The sequence below is a fragment of the Micromys minutus genome (assembly GCF_963924665.1).
Source record: "Micromys minutus genome assembly, chromosome: 4".
Lineage (NCBI taxonomy): Eukaryota > Metazoa > Chordata > Mammalia > Rodentia > Muridae > Micromys > Micromys minutus.
In genome coordinates this window covers 46,461,227-46,482,445 of record NC_137973.1, presented here as the reverse complement: position 1 = coordinate 46,482,445, position 21,219 = coordinate 46,461,227, and the positions used below count along the sequence as shown (strand labels likewise).

Here is a 21,219-nt window from a genome sequence, read left to right as displayed (position 1 = left end):
TATATGCATAAAGCTTTAGATAGATAAAGAGATAATGTAAAGATGGAGTTAAATCAGAAGTCTTTGCCTGTGTCTCCTCTTGGCACTTGGGAATCTCAAAGAAGATGAATGGGAAAGACTATAGGAGTCAGAGAGGATGGAGGAAACCAGGAGAATGTCTTACTCCATTATCTAAGCAAGGCAAATATGGCTCCCAGAGACTAAAGTAGCAAGCATGGAGCCTGTAATTCTTTATAAGGACTTCTGTACATGCGTTGTGTGCATTACCTTGGTGTTTTGTGGGCTACCTTAACAGTTGGTGTGGGGCTGCCTCTGATTCTTTTGCTTGTTTTATGATGGTTTTCCTCCTATTGAGTTGTTTTGTTCAGCCTTGATATGAAGGCTTTCTCATTACCTTATTGTGTCTTGTTTTGTACTGTTTGGCTGTCATCTTTTGGAGGTCTACTATATTTCACAGTTAGAAACAGAGGTGAGTTATTTTTGGGAAAAGGAAATATGAAAGATATCTGGTAGGAGTGGCCGGAGGGGAAATGGTACTTGTAATACATTGTATGAAATAAGAATCTATTTTGAATTTTTAAAATCTGATACTTAATTACTAATGTAATTCTCAAGAAAAGTGTTAAAATTTTATTTTAGTCTTACATTTCAATATCTATGAAATATTATTTCAATGCTCTATAAATATGAAACAAATATGTTATTAGAAAAAATTAAAACATTCATACAAAGATAACATAATTATATTGATTAAAAATGTATTTCAAATCACATGACAAATTTCAACAATGAGCAAGCTGCAGTAACTTTTGTCAAACTTATTTCACATTTATTTCTAGCATATTCATCTCCAGTACCTTCTTCCCCTCTTCCCCACTCACTCCTACTCTTACCATTCCTCCCCCTCATTAGTCCCTGTTCTACTTTCATGTCTAGTATTCTTTGTTTTGTGAGCTCTTGACTCTTATTAAGATTTGCTTATGAGAGAGAGGATTTATAACGATTTGTATAGGCACTGGGGCAGTGATTACACATTACTGAAGAAAATGTCTTCCTTCCCAATTAACCTTTAGTTGATTATAAATCCCCATGGTATCATGTTAGATGGTACCTATTCATAACAAGATGTTGACATATTTAATGTATTTATATTGGCTTGGGTAGCCACAGCTATCACATTCAGAAGTGTAAAAGTCATGTCTTGGAATATGTTCTGAGACACTTGAATTTTTACAAAGATTTGCCTGCCTTTTGTTTCTTCTCGGTTTTCTTGTCTGTTCATCTTTCAAATCATATTTTTCTCTGTGTAGTCCTGGCTAGTCTCAAACTCAGAACCTGCCTCTGCCCAAGGTGTTGGGATTTAAGACATGTGCTACATTTATGTGGAATAGATTCACCTTTCTTAGTAACACTTTTATTATTCCCTGTGATTTTCTCAAATAATTATATTTTTAAAAATATAATACCCAATTAAGAGCATAGCAATAATGTTTTCAAATGGTTTTCTAAAAAGCTATTTGAGATATGTGCCTTCATTGAAAATATTGCAAGTTCCTATTTTATTCATTACCTACCAAATCTCAAGAATGTGAAAATGCTCAAACCATACATAAACTCACTGTTCCAAATATATATAAAGATTTTTTTTAACTTTTTTCACCATCCCTAACATATTGACTTGTGCTTGCACAGTATTCATCCTAGAGCAATAAAATATAGGACAGGGTGACAGGAAGCCTCAACATAATTGGCAATATGTCAGCAGTTTTCTGGTTGACAGGTAATGACAACTTGGCAGCAATAAGAGAACATGGGCAAATCTGACCCAGTAGCACACACAGTATTCACACAAGGCAGATGACTAATTATATGAGCTTAATCCCAGAATAAATTATTTTTTCAAATTAAGCCTGTCACATTTTCAAAATTCATAATTCATTTATGAAAATATCAATAACTAATATTCACCTCAGGAGAATGTCAATGATATGTACCTCTTTTGACACTAATTCACCTAATCTGAAGAAGGTAGAAGTTAAATCCAGTATTTAACCTCTAACGTTTATCTAAAGTTGGGTATGTACTAATGAACAGATGTTTTATGATTTTTGTAAATGAACAAACAACACCACACTGGTATCTGGTAATGCTACTCAGTGGATCCCAGCACCGCAAGGAATGTGACTTCAAAGATGTGGTGGAGATGTCAAGTTGTTTATACCAACCTACTGTCACAATAAAGAATCTAGTATCTCGTGAGAAAAATGTTGGGTGTAATTTTAAAAACATGCTTGCTCTTTTCTTAGGAGCTCTCTCTCCTCTAGGTCCTGGCTCTGCTCTGAGAATAGCAGCCGTCACACTGCCATATCACTCAGCTCCACCATGACTAAGTTTGCGAATCTGTGCAAGTCTCACACAGCTCTGCCAATTGCCAGCTGCCATTTTATTGAGAATGCCACCCATTCCTCTGGCTGGCTTTACTAACCACCTTCCAGAAAACGCAGGGAGCCGTTATTCCTGTGCTAACCATCCTGGCTGCCTGCTCTCTTCTCCTGCCCCCTTTCTCCCCAAGAAAGTAAAACACTAGAGACTTTTATTATTTTAAAACTGACCAGATAACTCGGTAGCTGGGCAAAGAATTTTCCATCCTAATCCTTTTTTTTTTTTTTAACCTTCTTTGACCAATAAGGCCATGAGAGACCTACGTGTCTACTGCTACCTATCTGATCACAGCCTGGTCTCACCCTCCAATCCTCCCTGCCTCCCCTTCTCTTCCTCCTTGGACCCGAAATCCAATCTTTTATCTCTTGCACAGCAATTAGTGTCAGCATTATTTAGTGTGATAATCAAGAAACAATTAGAAAACCAGATTTGGTATCTCACCTCCCCCCGACAGAAAAGCATTACCCCTTCTCAAAGTCCCACTGTGTTACAATATGAGTTTGTTAGGAACAAACTGTAACACATAACAACAATCAAAAATAGTTTAGAAGGATCAGCGGAGATCCAGAGACACAGGCCTGGTGAGAAGGCATTCTGAGTAGCTAGAGAGCAGAGATCTCTACCAAGCAGTGCGCCACCTCTGACTGATTCAGAGGAGCAGGAACCCTGCTTCGGAGTTGTGTGTTCACAGCCAGCGGCCCGTGCATGCACAACAGGCATCAGGCCATCTGCCACCAGGAACAGTGGAGATCCACGGACAGAGATAAGGTGAGAAGGCGTTCCCAGTAGCAGAGAGATCTCAGTAGAGTGCATGGAAAGTGCACCCCCTGATTGGTTTAGGGAAGCAGGAACCCTGCTTCAGAGTTGTGAGTTCACAGCCAGCAGCCCTTCCATGCAGAACAGACACTCAGGGCATCTGCCATCAGGAGCAGTGGAGATCAAGGGACACATGCCTGGTGAGACAGCTTTCCGAGTAGCCCGGGAGCAGAGAGATCTCAGCTGAGTGCACGGAAAGTGCACACCCCCCCTCCCCACTTAATTCAGGGAACCAGGAACCCAGCATTGGACTGTCTGTTATCAGCCAGCGACCTTTGGGTGCAGAACAGGTGCTCAGGACATCCACCACCAAGAACACATAGAGATCCAGGGAAACAAGCCAGGTAAAAGGGAAAGGTGAGAGCCAATCACTGACAAGAACACGTATAAACACAGATAACAAGATGGCAAGGGGAAAGCTAAAGAACGTACCCCATGGAACCAAGACAACCTGGCAACACCAGAACCCAACTCTCCCATCACAGCAAACAGCAGAATGCCAAACACTCCAGAAAAAGAAGACTCAGACATGAAATCATATCTTAAGATGATGATAGGGATCCTTAAACAAGAAAGGGAGGAAAAGCATAAAGAATAATAAGCTTTAAAAGAGGAAATAAAAAAAAAAAAACACTCAAAGGACTCAAAGAACTAGAGTAAAACAGAACAAAAGAGATGAAGGAATGGAAGAAGGAATATAAAACAGAAATGGACACATTAAGAAAACACTAAAAGAGACAGCACTAGATGTACAAAACCTAAAAAAGAAATCAGGAGTCACAGATGTAAGCATTTCCAACAGACTACAAAAGATGGAAGAGGGAATATCAGGGACTGAAGACAACATTGAAAAAATAAACAGAACAGTCAGAGAAGATGCAAAAACCAAAAAGCTCCTAACCAAAAATGTTCAGGAGATCCAGGACACAATGAGAAGACCAAACCTAAAAATAATAGGAGTAGAAGAGGGTGAAGAATATCAACTAAGAGGCACAGTAAATATCTTCAACAAAATCATAGAAGAAAATTTCACTACACTGAAGAATGAGATGGCCATGAGCATAAAAGTAACCTACAGAATTCCAAATAGAGTGGACCAGAAAAAAATTCCTCCTGGCACATAATAGTCAAAACGCCACGTGCCCAAAGCAAAGAAAGAATACTAAAAGCAGTAAGGGAAAAAGGCCAGGTACATATAAAGGCAGACCAATCAGAATCACACCCGATTGCTCAACAGAAACTATAAAAGCTAGAAGATCCTGGAAAGATATCATGCAGATCCTAAGAGAACACAACTGCCAGCCCAAGCTGCCATACCCAGCAAAACTCTCAAACACCATAGATAGAGAGACCAAGATATTCCAGGATAAAACTAAATTTAAACAATATTTGATTACAAACACAACACAACAACAAATTATAGGTGGAAAACCAATACAACAAGGGAAACTACATCCTAGTTAAAACAAGAAATATCCTAAGCAAGAAAACCAAAAGAAGAAAGACACACAGGCACAATTCTATCTCCAAAAGCAAAAATAGCAGGAAACAGCAACCACTATTCCTTGATATCTAATAACATGAATGGACACAATTCCCCAATAAAAAGATATAGGCTATCAGACTGGATACATAAACAAAACCCAGCATTTTCCTACATACAGAAAACTCATCTCAGAGACAAAGACAGACACTATCTAAGAGAAAATGGTTGGGAAAAAAAAAAAAAAAAAAAACTTCCAAGCAAATGGACCCAATAAGCAAGCTGGAGTAGCCATTCTAATATTAAATAAAGTAGATTTTCAACCAAAAGTTATTTAAAAAGATAAAGGACACTTTTTACTCATTACAGGGGAAATTTTCAGGAGGAACTCTTAATCCTTAGCATATATGCTCCAAATACAAAAGCAACCATATTCATAAAGCAAACGCTACTAAGCTCAGAAAATACATTGCACCCCAGACAATTATACTGGGAGACCTCAATACCCCATTCTGACCAATTAGATCATGGAAACAAAACTAAACAGGACACAGTAAAACAACAGAAGTTATGAACCAACTGGAATTAATAGATATCTACAGAATATATCATCCTAAAATAAAGAAAACACATTCTTCTCAGCACTTCATGGCACCTTCTTGAAAATTGACCACATAATAGGTCAAAAAAGAGCCTCAATAGATATGAGCACATTGAAATACTCCCATGCATCCTTTCAGATCACAATGGTCTAAGGCTGGTCTTTAATAACTATAAAGACAACAAAATGCTCATATACACATGGAAACTAAACAATGCTCTATTAAACAATAGCAGGGTCAATGAGAAAATAAAGAGAGAAAATAAAGATTTTCTAGAATTCAATGAAAATGAAAATACAGCATACCCATAGCTATGGAATGCAATGAAAGCCATACTGAAAGGCAAACTCATACCTCTGAGAGCTTCCAAAAATAACTGGAGAGAGAATACACTACCAAATTGACAGCACAGTTGAAAATTCTAGAACAAAGGGAATCAGATACACCCAAGAGGAGTAGATGGCAAGAAATAATCAAACTTAGGGCAGAAATAGACCAAATAGAAACAAAAAGAACAATTAAAGAATCAAGAAAACTATGAGCTGGTACATTGAGAAAATTAACAAGATGGATAAACCCTTAGCCAGCCTAACTAGAGGCCAAATATAGAGTATCCAAATGAACAAAATGAGAAATGAAAGTGGAGACATAATAACTGAAACTGAGGAAATTCAAGAAATCATCAGATCCTACTACTATACTCAACAAAGCTGGAAAATCTGGAGGAAATGAAAGAATTCCTAGACAGATACAAGATACTAAAGTTAAACAGGGACCAGGTAAACCATATAAATAATACCATAACACCTAAAGAAATAGAAGCACTTATCAAAAGCCTCCCAACTAAAAAAAGCCAAGGTCCAGATGTGTTCAGTGCAGAAATTTATCAGACATTTATTGACAACCTAATACCAATACTCTCCAAACAATTCCGCAAGATAGAATCAGATGGAGCATTACCTAACTCATTTTTGTGAGGCTACAATAACCCTCTTTCCTAAACCACACAAAGACCCTACCAGTAAAGAGAACTTCAGAGCAATCTCACCAATGAACACTGATGCAAAAATACTCCACAAAATCCTTACAAACCAAATCCACAAACACATGAAAATGATCATTCACCATGATCAAGTGGGCTTCATCCCTGTCACGCAGGGATGGCTTAACATACGGAAATCCATCAATGTAATCCACCATATAAACAAACTCAAAGAAAAAACTACATGGTTGTCTCACTAGATGCTCAGAAGCATTTGACAAAATAAATACCCCTTTATTTTAAAAGTCCTGGAAAGAACAGGAATCCAAGGCCCATACCTTAACATAATTAAAAAAATATACAGCAAACCAACAGCCAACATCAAAATTAACTGTGGGACACTTGAAACAATCCCACTAAAATCAGAAACTCGACAGGACTGCTCACTATCCCCCTACCTATTCAACATAGTACTGGAAGTCCTGGCCGGAGAAATTAGGAAGCAAAAGGAAATGAAAGGGATACAAATTGGAAAGGAAGAAGTAAAAATATCACTATTTGCAGATGACATGATACTTAATCAAGGCAACAAATTCTACCAGAGAACTCCTACAGCTGATAAATAAGTTCAGCAAAGTAGCTGGATATAAAATTAACTTAAACAAATTAGTAGCCTTCCTATACTCAAAGGACAAACATGTGGGGAAGTAAATTAGGGAAAAGATACCCATCACAATAGTCACAGAAAATATGAAATACCTTGGTGTGACTCTAACTAAGCAAGTGAAGGACTTGTATGACAATAACTTCAAACCTCTGAGTAGAAAAAGAGGAAGAACTCAGAAAATGGAAAGATCTCTCATGCTCATGTATTGGAAGGATAAGCATTGTAAAAATGGCCATCTTACCAAAAGCAATCTACAGATTCAATGCAATCCCCATCAAAATACCAACCTAATTCTTCATAGCATTGGAAAGAGCAATGTGTAATTTCATTTGGAATAACAAAAGATCTAGAATAGTGAAATCCATCCTAGACAACAGGAAAATATCTGCAGGAATCACTATCTCTGACCCTAAGCTATATTACAAGGTAATTTTGTTAAAAACTGCATGGTACTGATACAGAGATAGGCACATGGATTAGTGGAATAGAATATAAGATCCAGAAATTAGCCCTCACATATGTGGTCACTTGATTTTTGACAAAGGACCTCGAAACATTCAATGGAAAAAGCTCTGAACACCCCAGAAACAACTCACAGACTATATGAAGTTCAACAAAAGAAAAAAAAAAGAAAAGAAAAAAAAAAAACTATTATGCTTAATCCTTATACACCAAGATACTTTGACTAATTCCAAGTTACATTCTGTTTTACATGTACTCCATGCTCATTGTAACTAGTAAGATCTTAATGCACATTATCAAACGTTAAAAAAAAACAAGCACTGACAAAATGTATTCATATACTTTTATGCAAAAATGCTTAAAATTTGTACATCTATCTTATTTTTTTAAATAAAGTCTTTCAATAAAAAATGAAAAAAATAGTTTAGATAGTAAGTTAGTTGGTTACTTACTTGTTTCTTTCTTTATTTATTTAGTAATTTTTTTCCTATAGCAGGAGCAAATCTGGGTTTCTCTCCTCTTTCTCCTGGTGGGTAATGATTGCTGTCTATTTCAATGGCCAAAGATATTGGTGTCATGACCAGAGTAGGTCAGTGTAAACTGTTGTATCATTGGCCACATGTTAGGCTCATTTATTTTTTTTCTTTTTTTTAATTGATTTATGCATTTACATCCCAAATGCTGCCCTGACTTCCATTCTCCTCTCCCAGGGTTCCTTATGCTACCCCTCTGCCCTTTTGCCTCTGAGAATATACCATCAACCCCTACCCTGCCCCAGGTATCCACCTACCTGCACATCAAGTCTCTGTGGGATTGGGGCATCCTTTTCTACTGAATCCAGAGAAGACAGTCTTTTGCTACATAAGTGCCTAAGGTCTCTGACTAGTTCTTTGGTTGGTAGCTCAGTGTCTAAGAGCACCCAGGAGTCTAGGTTACATGGCAGTATTGGTTTTCCTGTGGGGATGCCATTGATTTCCAGGCTTTCAATTTTACTCCCAATTCTTCCATAGGATACTACAACTAATAACTTCAGCAAAGTTGCTGAATATAAAATTAACTCAACCCATTCAGTAGTCCTTTATATAAATTATAAACAAATGAACTAAGAAAGAAACCAGGGAAACAATACCCTTCACAATAGCAATAAATAATATAAAATATTTTGCTATAACTCTAGGCAAGAGAAAGATCTATATGACAAGAACTTCAAGTCTTTGAAGAAAGAATAAGAAAGACCTCAAAAGACAGAAATATCTTCCATTGTTAAAGGATCTATAGAATTAACATTGTGAGAATGGCCATCTTACCAAAAACAATCTACAGGTTCAATGCAATTTTCATAAAAATTCCAACAGAATTATTTATAGATCTTAAAAGAGCAATAGTTAACTTCATATGGAAAAACAAAAAACCTGGGATAAGTCAAAAGAATCTTAAGAAAATGGATGCATCTAGAGAGTATCATTCTGTGTGAGGCAACCCAGTCACAAAAGAATAGAAATAGTATGCAATCACTGATAATTGGATACTAACTCCAGAAAGCTCTGAACTCCCCAGAAACAACTCACAGACTATACAAAGTTCAAGAAAAAACAAAGGCCAACAAAAAAATGAAAAATGATTATGCTTAATCGTTACACATCAAGAAAACTTTGACTATTTCCAAGTTACTTCTTGTTTTGCATATACTTTATGCTCATTGTAACTACTAAGATTTTAATGCATACTATCAAACCTGTACATTTATCTCTGTTTTTTAAAATAAAGTTGTTCAATTAAAAAATTACAACCAACCTTATGGCATTGAACTTAGTTAATAATTCTAAATATATCTAAGTATGTAGGTAAAATAAAGGTAAAACCAACCTAATTATAGGAAGAAATGATGCAATATTATTTACTTTTATAATACCATTGTGTCTAATAAATTCAGGATGTAAGCATTTCATTTTAATTAACTCATTTCAATGTAAAATTGCGGTTTCCTAAATAATTACTGAAATTGATTAGGTAAGAAAGGACAATTTTTAAAAAAATTATTTGTTCACTTTACAACCCAATATCAGCTTTTCCTCTTCTCTTAGTAGCTCCTCCTACAAGTTCTTACACCATTTCAACTTCCCTTTCTCTTTTGAGTAAGGGAAGTCTCCCTCTGGGTGCCACCCCGATTAATCACACTCTTCTTCACATCAAGTTACTCTGGCACTGGGGATATCCCCTTGCATTGAGGCCAAGCAATTCTATCCATTTACAGGTAGAAGATCCACAGGAAGGTGGATGATAAGCTCTTGTTCCAGTTGTTGGGAGACCTGAATGAAGACAAAGCTTCTCATCTACTACATATGCACATGGGGCCTAGTTCCTGCCCATTTTCACTTGTAAGTTGCTGATTCAGTCTCTGAGAGGCTCCATAGAAGCCAGATTAGTTGATTCTGTTGGTCTTTCTGTGGAGTCCCTGTCCTCCCCAGTTCCTTAATCCTCCCAGCTCTTCCTTAAGTTTCCCAGAGCTCCATCTAATTTTTGGGTGTGAGTCCTTGCATCTTTTTTCAACAGAGTGCTGGGTGGAGACTCTCAGAGGACAGTTGTGCTAGGTACCTGTCAGCGTGTCTTTATGGGTCACAGTTATCTCTCTAACCATGAAATTTTTCTAGTTCCAGTCACTTGACTGTAAAATTCATGATGTCATTGTTTTTAATGCTATTCCATTAAGTAGATATACCACATTTTCTGTATCCATTCTACAGTGGTCTAGCTAGTGCAGTAAGGCAACTAAAGGAGTTCCAGGAGATACAAATTGGAAAGGAATAATTCAAATTATATCTATTCCCACATGATGTGATAGTATACTTTACTGACCCCAAAATTCTACCAGAAAATCCCTACAGCTGATAAATATCTTCAGCATAATGGCTGGATAAAAAAATTAACCCCCCCACACACATTAGTGGCCCTCCTTTATACAAGAGAGAAATAAAGGTTCTGAGAAAGAAGCTAAGGAAACAGTAGCCATCACAACAGGTATAAGGTCAAATAAAGAAGCAGATATTGAAGAAAAGACCATCCAGAGACTGGCTCTCCTTGGGATCTATCCCATGTGCGGCCACCAAACCCAAGCACTATTGCTGATGCCAAGAAGTGTTTACTGGCAGAAACCAGATATAGATGTCTTCTCAGAGGCTTACCCAGAGTCATATAGATACAGATGAGGCTGCTTGAAATTAAACATCAGACCAAAGATGGGGACAGCAATGAAAGAGCTAGAGAACAGAATGAAAGAGTTAAAAGGTTTGCAGCCCCATGGTAAGAACAACATCAACCAGTCAAGACACTGAGGTGGAGAGGATGACTGGGAGAGGGAATACCTTCATGGAAGCAAGGTGAGGGGGAGGAGGAAAGGGAATGGAGGGGGGTATAACATTTTAACTGTAAATACAGAGAATATCCAATAAAATTGAAATAAAATATGTTGGTGTAACTCTAACAAATCATGTGAAATGCCTGGATGAAAACTTCAAGTCTGTGAAAGAAATTAAGAAAGTTATTAGAAGATGGAAAGGTTTCCTTTGCTCATAGGTCAGTAGGAAAATACACAGTTTTTTGTGCATAATGAGAATATTGTGTCAATTCCTTTCAGTTTACTTCAGCTCTTTCTCATAAAATGTTCATTCCTAATTTGCGTTCCCTCATTGTTTCTACTAGAAATCTAAAAAATAGTTATTGGGCATACAATAATATAGTACATATGTAGAGTATTACATATTTATTCCTATATAAATATGTACACAAATATCATAAACACACAGAATATGAAATTCTAGCTTTCTTACTATTATTCCTGTATTATTTAAATGTGGCTTTCAACTGCCTAGTAAATACGTCTATACACAATTATTTTAAGCTAAATAAACTTTAAAATATGCTGACATGAGCAAAATTATAATCTAAAAAAATAAAATAAGAGCAGAATAGTGAATGTAGTATTTCTTTTTTGAATTGAACAACTTTATTTAAAAAAAGATAAATGTACATATTTTAAAAGCATTTCTGCATAACAGTATATGAATACATTTTAATCAGTACTTGTTTTTTTTAAAGGTTTGATAGTATGCATTAAAATCTTACAATTTATAGTGAGCATAAAGTACATGTAAAACAAGAAGTAACCTGGAAAAAGTTAAGGTTTTCGTAGTTTGTAAAAATTGAGCATAATAATTTTTCTATTTCTTTTTTTTATTGGCCTTTGTTTTCTTGAACTTCATATAGTCTTTAAGTTGTTTCTGGGGTGTTCAGAGCTTTCTGGCATTAGTATCCAATTATCAGTGACTGTATATTATGTTTGTTCTTTTGAGACTGGGTTACTCACTCGGGATGATATTCTCTAGATGCATTCATTTTCTTAAGAATTTTATAAAGTAATTGTTTCTGATAGCTGAGTAGTACTCCATTGTGTAAATATAACACAAATTTTGTATCCATTCATCTACTGAAGGACATTTGGTTCATTCAAGCTTCTGGCTATTATAAATAGAGCTGCTATGAACATTGTGGTGCATGTGTCTTTGTTGTATGTTGGAGCGTCTCTGGGGTAAATGCCCAGAGTAGAATAACTGGGTCTTCAGGAAGTACTATGTCCAATTTTCTGAGGAATCACCAGACTGATTTCCAGAGTGGTTGTACCAGTTTATAATCCCACAAACAGTGGAGAAGTGTACATCTTTCTTCACATCTTCACCCGCATCTGCAGTCATCTGAGTTTTTTCTTTTAGCCATTCTGACTTGTTTGAGGTGGAATGTCAGGGTTGTTTGATATGCATTTCCCTGACGACTAAGAAGGTGAGCATTTCATTAGATGCTTCTAAGCCATTTGATATTCCTCAATTGAGAACTTTTTGTTTAGCTTGGTACCCCATTTTCTAATAGGGTTGCTTGATTCTCTGGTGTCTAACTTCTTCAGTTTTTTGTATACCTTGGATATTAGGCATGTATCAGGTGTGGTGTTGGTACAGGCCTTTCCCCAATCTCTTGGCTGCCGTTTTGTTTTCTTGACAGTGTCCTTAGCCTTACAGAAAACTTGCAATCTCATTACATCCCATTTGTCGATATTTGACCTTAGGGCATGAGCCATTGGTGCTCTGTTCAGGAAATTTTCTCCTGTGCCTATGTGTTCTAAGGTTTCACGTACTTTCTATTCTAATAGTTTCAGTATACCTGTTTTAATGTGAAGATCTTTGATCCACTTGCACTTGGGCCTTGTACAAGGAGATAAGAAAGGGTCTATTTTCATTCTTCTACATGCTGAGTGCCAGTTGGACCAACACAATTTGTTGAAGAGGCTGTCCTTTTTCCATTGAAAGTTTTGAGCTCCTTTGTAAAAAATCAAGTGACCTTATATGACTAGTCATTTCTGGATCTTTTCTTCTATTCCATTGATCCACATGCCTATCTCTGTACCAATACAATGCAGTTTTTAATAAAAATTGTCTGGTAATATAGCTTGAGGTCAGGGATATGATTCCTGTAGAAGTTTTCTTGTTGAGAATAGATTTCACTATTCTAGGTTTTGTAATTCTAGATTAAATTGAATATTGCTCTTTCCAACTCTATGAATATTTCGGTTGAAATTTTGATCGGAATTGCATTGAATCTGTAGATTGCTTTTGGTAAAATGGCCATTTTTACAATGTTGATCCTTCCAATTCATGAACATGGTAGATCTTTCCATTTTCAGAGATCTTCCTTGATTTCCTTCTTTAGAGATTTGAAGATTTGTCATACAGGTCCTTCACTTGCTTAGTTAGAGTCATACCAAGATATTTCATATTTTTGTGACTATTGCGGAGGGTATCTTTCCCCTAATTTCTTTCTCCATATGTTTTCCTTTGAGTAGAGAAAGGCTACTGATTTGTTTGAGTTAATTTTATATCCAGCCACTTTGCTGAACTTGTTTATCCGCTTTAGAAGATTTCAGGTAAAATTTTTGCGGTCACTACCTTACATTAACATGTCTTCTGCACACAGTGATATTTTTACTTCTTCCTTTCTAATTTGTATCCCTTTGATTTCCTTTTGCTGTCTAAATGCTCTGGCCAGGATTTGTAGTACTAACAATTGGAATACGTAGGGGGAGAGTGGCCAGCCTTTTCTAGACCAAGATTTTAGTGGGACTGCTTCAAGTTTCTCACCATTAACTTTTAAGTAGACTATGGTTTTTCTGTATATTACTTTTATTGTGTTTAGGTATGGGACTTGGATTACTGTTCTTTACAAGACTTTTAACATGAAGGGGTGTTGAATTTTGTCAAATATTTTCTCAGCATCTTGTGACATATACATGTGTTTTTTTCTTTTTGTTTGTTTATATGGTGGATTACATTGATGGATTTCTTTATTTAAACCATCACTGCATCCCAGAGATGAAGTCTTCTTGATCATGTAAATGATTGTTTTAATGTGTTCATGGATTCGGATTGCAAGTATTTTGTCGAGTATTTTTGCATCAGTGTTCATAACGGTGACTAGTCTGAAATTCTCTTACCTTTTAAGGTCTTTGTGTCTTTTAGAAATGAGGGTTGTTGTGGCCTGGAAAAATGAGTTATGTAGTATTCCCAGTGACTCTACTTTGTGGAATAGTTTGGAGAGTATTGGTTTTAGGTTGTTAATAAATGTCTGATAGGATTCTGCACTGAATCCATCTGGACCTGCACTTTTTTTGGTTGGAAGGCTTTTGATGATTGCTTCTCTTTCTTTAGGTATTATAGGATTATGTAGATGGTTTGCCTGATTCTTGTTTAAATTTAGAATCTGGTATCTGACTAGGAATTCATCCATTTCCTCCACATTTTCCACCGTTGTTGAGTACAGGCTTTTGTAGTAGGATATGATGATATCTTAAAATTACTCAGTATCAGAGGTTATGTGTCTACTTTCCTTTCTGATTTTGGTAATTTGAATACTCTCTTTACCCTCTAGTTAGTCTGGCTAAGGGTTTATCAGTCTTGTTAATTTTCTCAAAGAACCAGCTCTTGGTTTTGTTGATTCTTTGAATGGTTCTTTTTGTTTCTATTTGGTTTATTTCTGCCATAAGTTTAATTATTTCTTGCCTTCTACTCCTCTGGGGTGTATCTGCTTCCTTTTGTTCTAGAATTTTGAACTGTGTTGTCAATTTGGTGGTGTATGCTCTCTCCAGTTCTGTTTTGGAAGCTCTCAGAGCTATGAGTTTTCTTCTCAGTACGGCTTTCATTGCATCCCATAGGTTTGGGTATGTTGCGTTTTTATTTTTATTAAATTCTAAAAAATCCTTAATTTCTTTTTTATTTCTTCTTTGACCATGCTATCGTTTAATAGAACATTGTTTAGTTTCCATGTGTATATGGGCATTTTTTGTCTTTGTTGTTATTAAAGACCAGCCTTAGACCATGGTGATCTGTTAGGATGCATGGGAGTATTTCAATCTTCTTATATATATTAAGGATTGTTCTGTGGCCGATTATATTGTCAATTTTGGAGAAGGTGTCATGAGGTGCTGATAAAAAGGTGCATTCTTTTGTTTTATGATGAAATGTTCTGTAGACGTCTATTAAATCCATTTGGTTTATAACCTCTGCTAGTTTCACTGCGTCTTTGTTCAGTTTCTGTTTCCATGATCTGTCTATTCGTGAGAGTGGGGTTTTAAAGTATTCCACTATTATTGTGTGGGGTGAAATGTATTTTTTGAGCTTTAGTCGGGTTTCTTCTATGAATATGGTTTTTGCATTTGGAGCATATATGTTAAGGATTGAGAGTTCCTTTTGACAGACTTCTCCTGTAATGAGTAAAAAGTGTTCTTCCTTATATTTTTTGTTATCCTTTGATTGAAAATCTACTTATTCAATGTTAGAATGGTCACTCCAGCTTGCTTCTTGGGGCTGTTTGCTTGGAAGTTTTTTTCCCAACCTTTTATTCTGATATAGGTACTGTCTATGTCTCTGAGATGAGTTTCCTGTATGCAGCAAAATGCTGGGTTTTGTTTATGTATCCAGTTTGATAGCCTATGTCTTTTTATTGGGCAATTGAGTACATTTATTTTAACAGATAATAAGGAATAGTGTTTGTTATTTCCTGCTGTTTTTGCTTTTAGAGGTAGATTTGTGCCTGTGTGTCTTTCTTCTTTTGGTTTTCTTGCTTAGGTATTTTCTTGTTTTTACTATGATGTAATTTCCCTCCTTGTATTGGGATTTCCACCTATAATTCATTGTCGTGCTGGGTTTGTGGTCAGATACTGTGTAAATTTAGTTTTGTCCTGGAATATCTTGGTCTCTCCATCTACTGTGATTGAGAGTTTTGCTGGGTATAGCAGCTTGGGCTGATACCTGTGTTCTCTTAAGGTCTGCATTATATCTGTCTGGGATCTTCTAGCTTTCATAGTCTCTGTTGAAAAGTCAGGTGTGATTCTGATTGGTCTACCTTTATATGTTATATGACCTTTTTCCCTTACTGCTTTTAGTATTGTTTCTTTGCTTTGGGCACTTGGTGTTTTGACTGTTATGGGTCAGGAGAAATTTCTTTTCTGGTCCAACATATTTGGAGTTCTGAAGGCTTCTTTTATGCTCGTGGTCATCTCATTCTTTTTTTTTTTTTTTGTTTGTTTGTTTTCTTTATTTCTTGTACTTCATACAGTCTGTGAGTTGTTTCTGGGGGAGTGCAAGCCTCTGGGGTTAGCATCCCACTATCAGTGACTGCATATTATGTCTGTTCTTTTGTGACTGGGTTATCTCACTCAGGATGATCTTCTCTAGACGCAGCCATTTTCTTAAGAATTTGGTTAAGTCATTGTTTCTGGTGGCTGAGTAGTATTCCATTGTGTATATGTACCAAAATTTTTGTATCCATTCGTCTTCTGAAGGACATCTGGGTTCCTTCCAGCTTCTGGCTATTATAAATAGAGCCGCTATGAACATTGTGGTGCATATATCTTTGTTGTGTATTAAAGTGTCTCTGGGGTATATGCCCAGAAGTGGAATAGCTGGGTCTTCAGGTAGTACTATATCCAATTTTCTGAGGTATCGCCAGACAGATTTCCAGAGTGGTTGTATTAGCTTGCAACACCACCAACAGTGAAGAAGTGTTCCTATTTCTCCGCAGCCTTGCAAGCATCTGCTGTCATCTGAGTTTTGGATCTTGGCCAATCTGACTGGTGTGAGGTGGAATCTTAGGGTTGTTTTGATTTGCATTTCCCTGATGACTAAGGATGTCGAGCACTTCCTCAGATGTTTTTCGGCCATTCGGTGTTCCTCAACTGAAAATGATTTGTTTAGCTCCGTACCTCATTTTTTAATAGGGTTATTTGATTCTCTAGTGTCTAGCTTTTTGAATTCCTTGTACACCTTGGATATTAGGCCTCGATCTGATGTGGTGTTGGTAAAGATCTTTTCCCATTCTATTGGTTGCCGTTTTGTTTTCTTGACGATGTCCTTAGCCTTACAGAAACTTTGCAATCTCATTAAGTCCCATTTGTTAATCTTTGACCTTAGAGCTTGAGCCATTGGTGTTTTGTTCAGGAAATTTTCTCCTGTGCCTATGTGTTCTAAGGTTTTCCCTACTTTCTCATCTAATAGTTCCAGTGTATCTGGTTTAATGTGGAGATCTTTAATCCACTTACACTTGAGCTTTGTACAAGGAGATAAGAAAGGGTCTATTTTCATTCTTTTGCATGCTGAGTGCCAGTTGGACCAGCACCATTTGTTGAATAGGCTGTCCTTTTTCCATTGAATGTTTACTGCTTCTTTGTCAAAAATCAGGTGACCATATACATGAGGGCTCATTTCTGGATCTTCTATTCTATTCCATTGATCCACTTGCCTATTTCGGTACCAGTACCATGCAGTTTTCAGCACAATTGCCTTGTAATATAGCTTGAGGTCAGGGATAGTGATTCCCACAGACGTTTTTTTGTTGTTGAGGATGGATTTCGCTATTCTAGGTCTTTTGTTATTCCATATGAAATTGCACATTGATCATTCCAATTCCATGAAGAACTGGGTTGGAATTTTGATGGGGATTGCATTGAATCTGTAGATTGCTTTTGGTAGGATGGCCATTTTTAAGATGTTGATGTTTCCAATCCATGAGCATGGGAGATCTTTCCATTTTCTGAGATCCTCCTCAATTTCTTTCTTTAGAGGTTTGAAGTTCTTGTCATACAGGTCCTTCACTTCCTTAGTTAGAGTCACACCAAGGTATTTCATAGTTTTTGTAACTATTGTGAAGGGTACCTTTTCCCTAATTTCTTTCTCCACATGTTTGTCCTTTGAGTATAGGAAGGCTACTGATTTGTTTGAGTTAATTTTGTATCCGGCCACTTTGCTGAACTTGTTTATCAGCTGTAGGAGTTCTCTGGTGGAATTTTTGGGGTCACTTAAGTACACTATCATGTCATCGGCAAAGAGTGATGTTTTTATCTTTTCCTTTCCGATTTGTATCCCCTTGATCTCCTTTTGCTGTCTAATTGCTCCAGCCAGGACTTCCAGTACTATGTTGAATAGGTAGGGAGAGAGTGGGCAGCCTTAAAGAGTCCCTGATTTTAGTGGGATTGCTTCAAGTTTCTCGCCATTAAGTTTGATGTTGGCTGTTGGTTTGCCGTATATTGCTTTTATTATGTTTAAATATGGGCCTTGGATTCCTGTTCTTTCCAGGGTGTTGGATTTTGTCGAATGCTTTCTCAGCGTCCAGTGAGATGACCATGTGATTTTGGTCTTTTAGTTTGTTTATATGGTGGATTACATTGATGGATTTCCTTATGTTAAACCATCCCTGCATCCCAGGGATGAAGCCTACTTGGTCATGATGAATGATGGTTTTGATGTGTTCTTGGATTCGGTTTGCAAGGATTTTTTTGAGTATTTTTGCATCAATGTTCATAAGTGAGATTGGTCTGAAGTTCTCTTTCCTTGTAGGGTCTTTGTGTGGCTTACGTACGAGGGTTATTGTAGCCTCAAAAAATGAGTTGGGTAATATTCCATCTGATTCTATCTTTTGGAATAGTTTGGCGAATATTGGTGTTATATCCCCAATAAATGTCTCATAAAATTCTGCACTGAACCCGTCTGGACCTGGGCTTTTTTTGGTTGGGAGGCTTTTGATGACTTCTTCTATTTCTTTAGGTGTTATAGGGTTATTTAGATGGTTTACTTGGTCCTGGTTAAACTTTGGGACCTTGTATCAGTCTAGGAATTCGTCCATTTCCTCCAGATTTTCCAATTTTGTGGAGTATAAGTTTTTGTAGTAGGATCTGATGATTTCTTGAATTTCCTTATTTTCAGTTGTTATGTCACCACTTTCCTTTCTGATTTTGTTAATTTGGATACTCTCTCTTTGCCCTTTAGTTAGTCTGGCTAGGGGTTTATCAATCTTGTTGATTTTCTCAAAGAACCAACTCTTTGTTTTGTTGATTTTTCAATGGGTTTTTTTTTTTGTTTCTATTTGGTCTATTTCTGCCCTAATTTTAATAATTTCTTGCCGATTACTCTTTTTGGGTATATCTGCTTCCTTTTGTTCTAGGGCTTTTAGCTGTGCTGTTAGGTTGCTGATGTGGGCTCTCTCCAATTTCTTCTTGGAAGCACTTAGGGCTATGACTATTCCTATCATTACTGCTTTCATTGCATCCCATAGGTTTGGGTATGTTCTGTTATCATTTTCGTTGAATTCTAGAAAGTCCTTAATTTCTTTCTTTATTTCTTCTTTGACCCTTCTATCCTTTAACTGAGCGTTGTTTAGTTTCCATGTGTATTTGGGCATTTTGTTGTCTTTGTTGTTGTTAAAGACCAGCCGTAGACCATGGTGATCTGAGAGGATGCATGGGAGTATTTCAATCTTCTTATATCGATGAAGGCTCGTTCTGTGTCCAATTATGTGGTCAATTTTCGAGAAGGTGCCATGGGGTGGTGAGAAGAAGGTGTATTCTTTTACTTTAGGATAGTATGTTCTGTATATATCTATTAATTCTAGTTGGTTCAAAGTCTCTGCTAGTTTTGCAGTGTCTTTGTTCAGTTTCTGTTTCCCTGATCTGTCCATTGGTGAGAGCGGGGTGTTAAAGTCTCCCACTATTATTGTGTGGGGTGAAATGTATTTTTTGAGCTTTAGTAGAGTTTCTTTTATGAATGTGGGTGATTTTTTATTTGGAGCATATATGTTAAGGATTGAGAGTTCCTCCTGACAGATTTCCACGGTAATGAGTAAAAAGTGTCCTTCTTTATCTTTTTTGATAACTTTTGGTTGGAAGTTTACTTTATTCGATATTAGAATAGCCACTCCAGCTTGCTTCTTGGAGCTGTTTCCTTGGAAGTTTTTTTCCCACCCTTTTACTCTGAGATAGTGTCTGTCTCTGTCTCTGAGATGAGTTTCCTGTATGCAGCAAAAGGCTGGATTTTGTTTATGTATCCAGTCTGATACTCTATGTCTCTTTATTGGGGAGTTGAGACCATTTATGTTAATAGATATCAAGGAATAATTGTTTCTGTTTCCTGCCATTTTTGCTTTTTTGGGTTGAGTTGTGTCTGTGTTTTTTTCTTCTTTTAGTTTTTTTGTTTAGGAGTTTTCTAGTTTTTACTAGGCTGTATTTTCCCTCCTTGTATTGGGTTTTCCACCTATAATTCGTTGTAGTGCTGGGTTTGTGGTCAGATATTGTGTGAATTTTGATTTGTCTTGAAATATCTTTGTCTCTCCATCGATGGTGATTGATAGTTTTGCTGGGTATAGCAGCTTGGGCTGGCACTTGTGCTCTCTTAAGGAGTGCATGATGTCTGTCCAGGCTCTTCTAGCTTTCATAGTCTCTGTTGAGAAATCGGGTGTGAGTCTGATTGGTCTGCCTTTATATGTTACCTGACCTTTTTCCCTTACTGCTTTTAGTATTCTTTCTTTACTTTGGGCACTTCATGTTTTTACTATTATGTGTCGGGAGGTATTTCTTTTCTGGTCCAACCTATTTGGAGTTCTGAAGGCTTCTTTTATGCTCGTGGTCATCTCATTCTTGAGGGTAGGGAAGTTTTCTTCTATGATTTTGTTGAAGATATTTACTGTGCCTCTTAATTGATACTCTTCTCCCTCTTCTATTTTTATTATCCTTAGGTTCGGTCTTCTCATTATGTCTTGTATTTCCTGGACATTTTGGGTTAGGAGCTTTTTGTTTTTTGCATCTTCTCTGGCTGTTTTGTCTATGTTTGCAATGTTGTCTTCTGACCCCGAGATTCTCTCCTCGATCTCTTGTAATCTGCTGGAAATGCTTGCTTCTGTGACTCCTGATTTCTTTTTTTGGTGTTCTGACTCTAGGGTTATCTCTTTTAGCGCTTTCTTTATTGTGTCAATTTCTGTTTTAATTTCCCTCTTCCATTCCTTTATTTCTTTGGTTCTGTTTTCGTCTCGTTCTTTGAGTTCTTTGAGTGTTTTTCTTGTTTCTTCTTTAAAAGCTTCTGAATCTTTTTGCTTTTTCTCCCTTTCTTGTTTAAGTAACTCTATCAGCGTCTTGAGGCATGATTTCAGGTCTGTGTCTTCTTTCTCTGGAGTGTTTGAAATTCCGATGTTTGCTACTATTGGAGAGCTGGGTTCTGGTGTTGCTTGATTGTCTTGGTTTCCTTGGGATATACTCTTTCTCTTACCTCTTGCCATTTTGTTGTCAGTGATATGTTCTTGCCTTTCCCTCGTATCTGGTCTGTGTCCCTGGTACACTTTTCGTTGGCACTCCGCAGAGATCTCTCTACTCCCCGGCAGCCCAGGTTCCGGGTGGCAGCTGGGC

At 36.9% G+C, this 21,219-nt stretch overlaps 1 pseudogene across 1 annotated transcript in view; it reads left to right on the top strand.

Moving 5' to 3' along the window:
* Positions 1 to 3,147: 3,147 nt before the first annotated feature.
* LOC308420092 (large ribosomal subunit protein eL14-like) overlaps positions 3,148 to 21,219 on the top strand; it is a 35,525-nt pseudogene continuing 17,453 nt past the window's right edge. Inside the window, exon 1 of the transcript in view lies at positions 3,148 to 3,210. The product of the transcript in view is annotated as a large ribosomal subunit protein eL14-like (transcript). The remainder of the gene's footprint in view (positions 3,211 to 21,219) is intronic.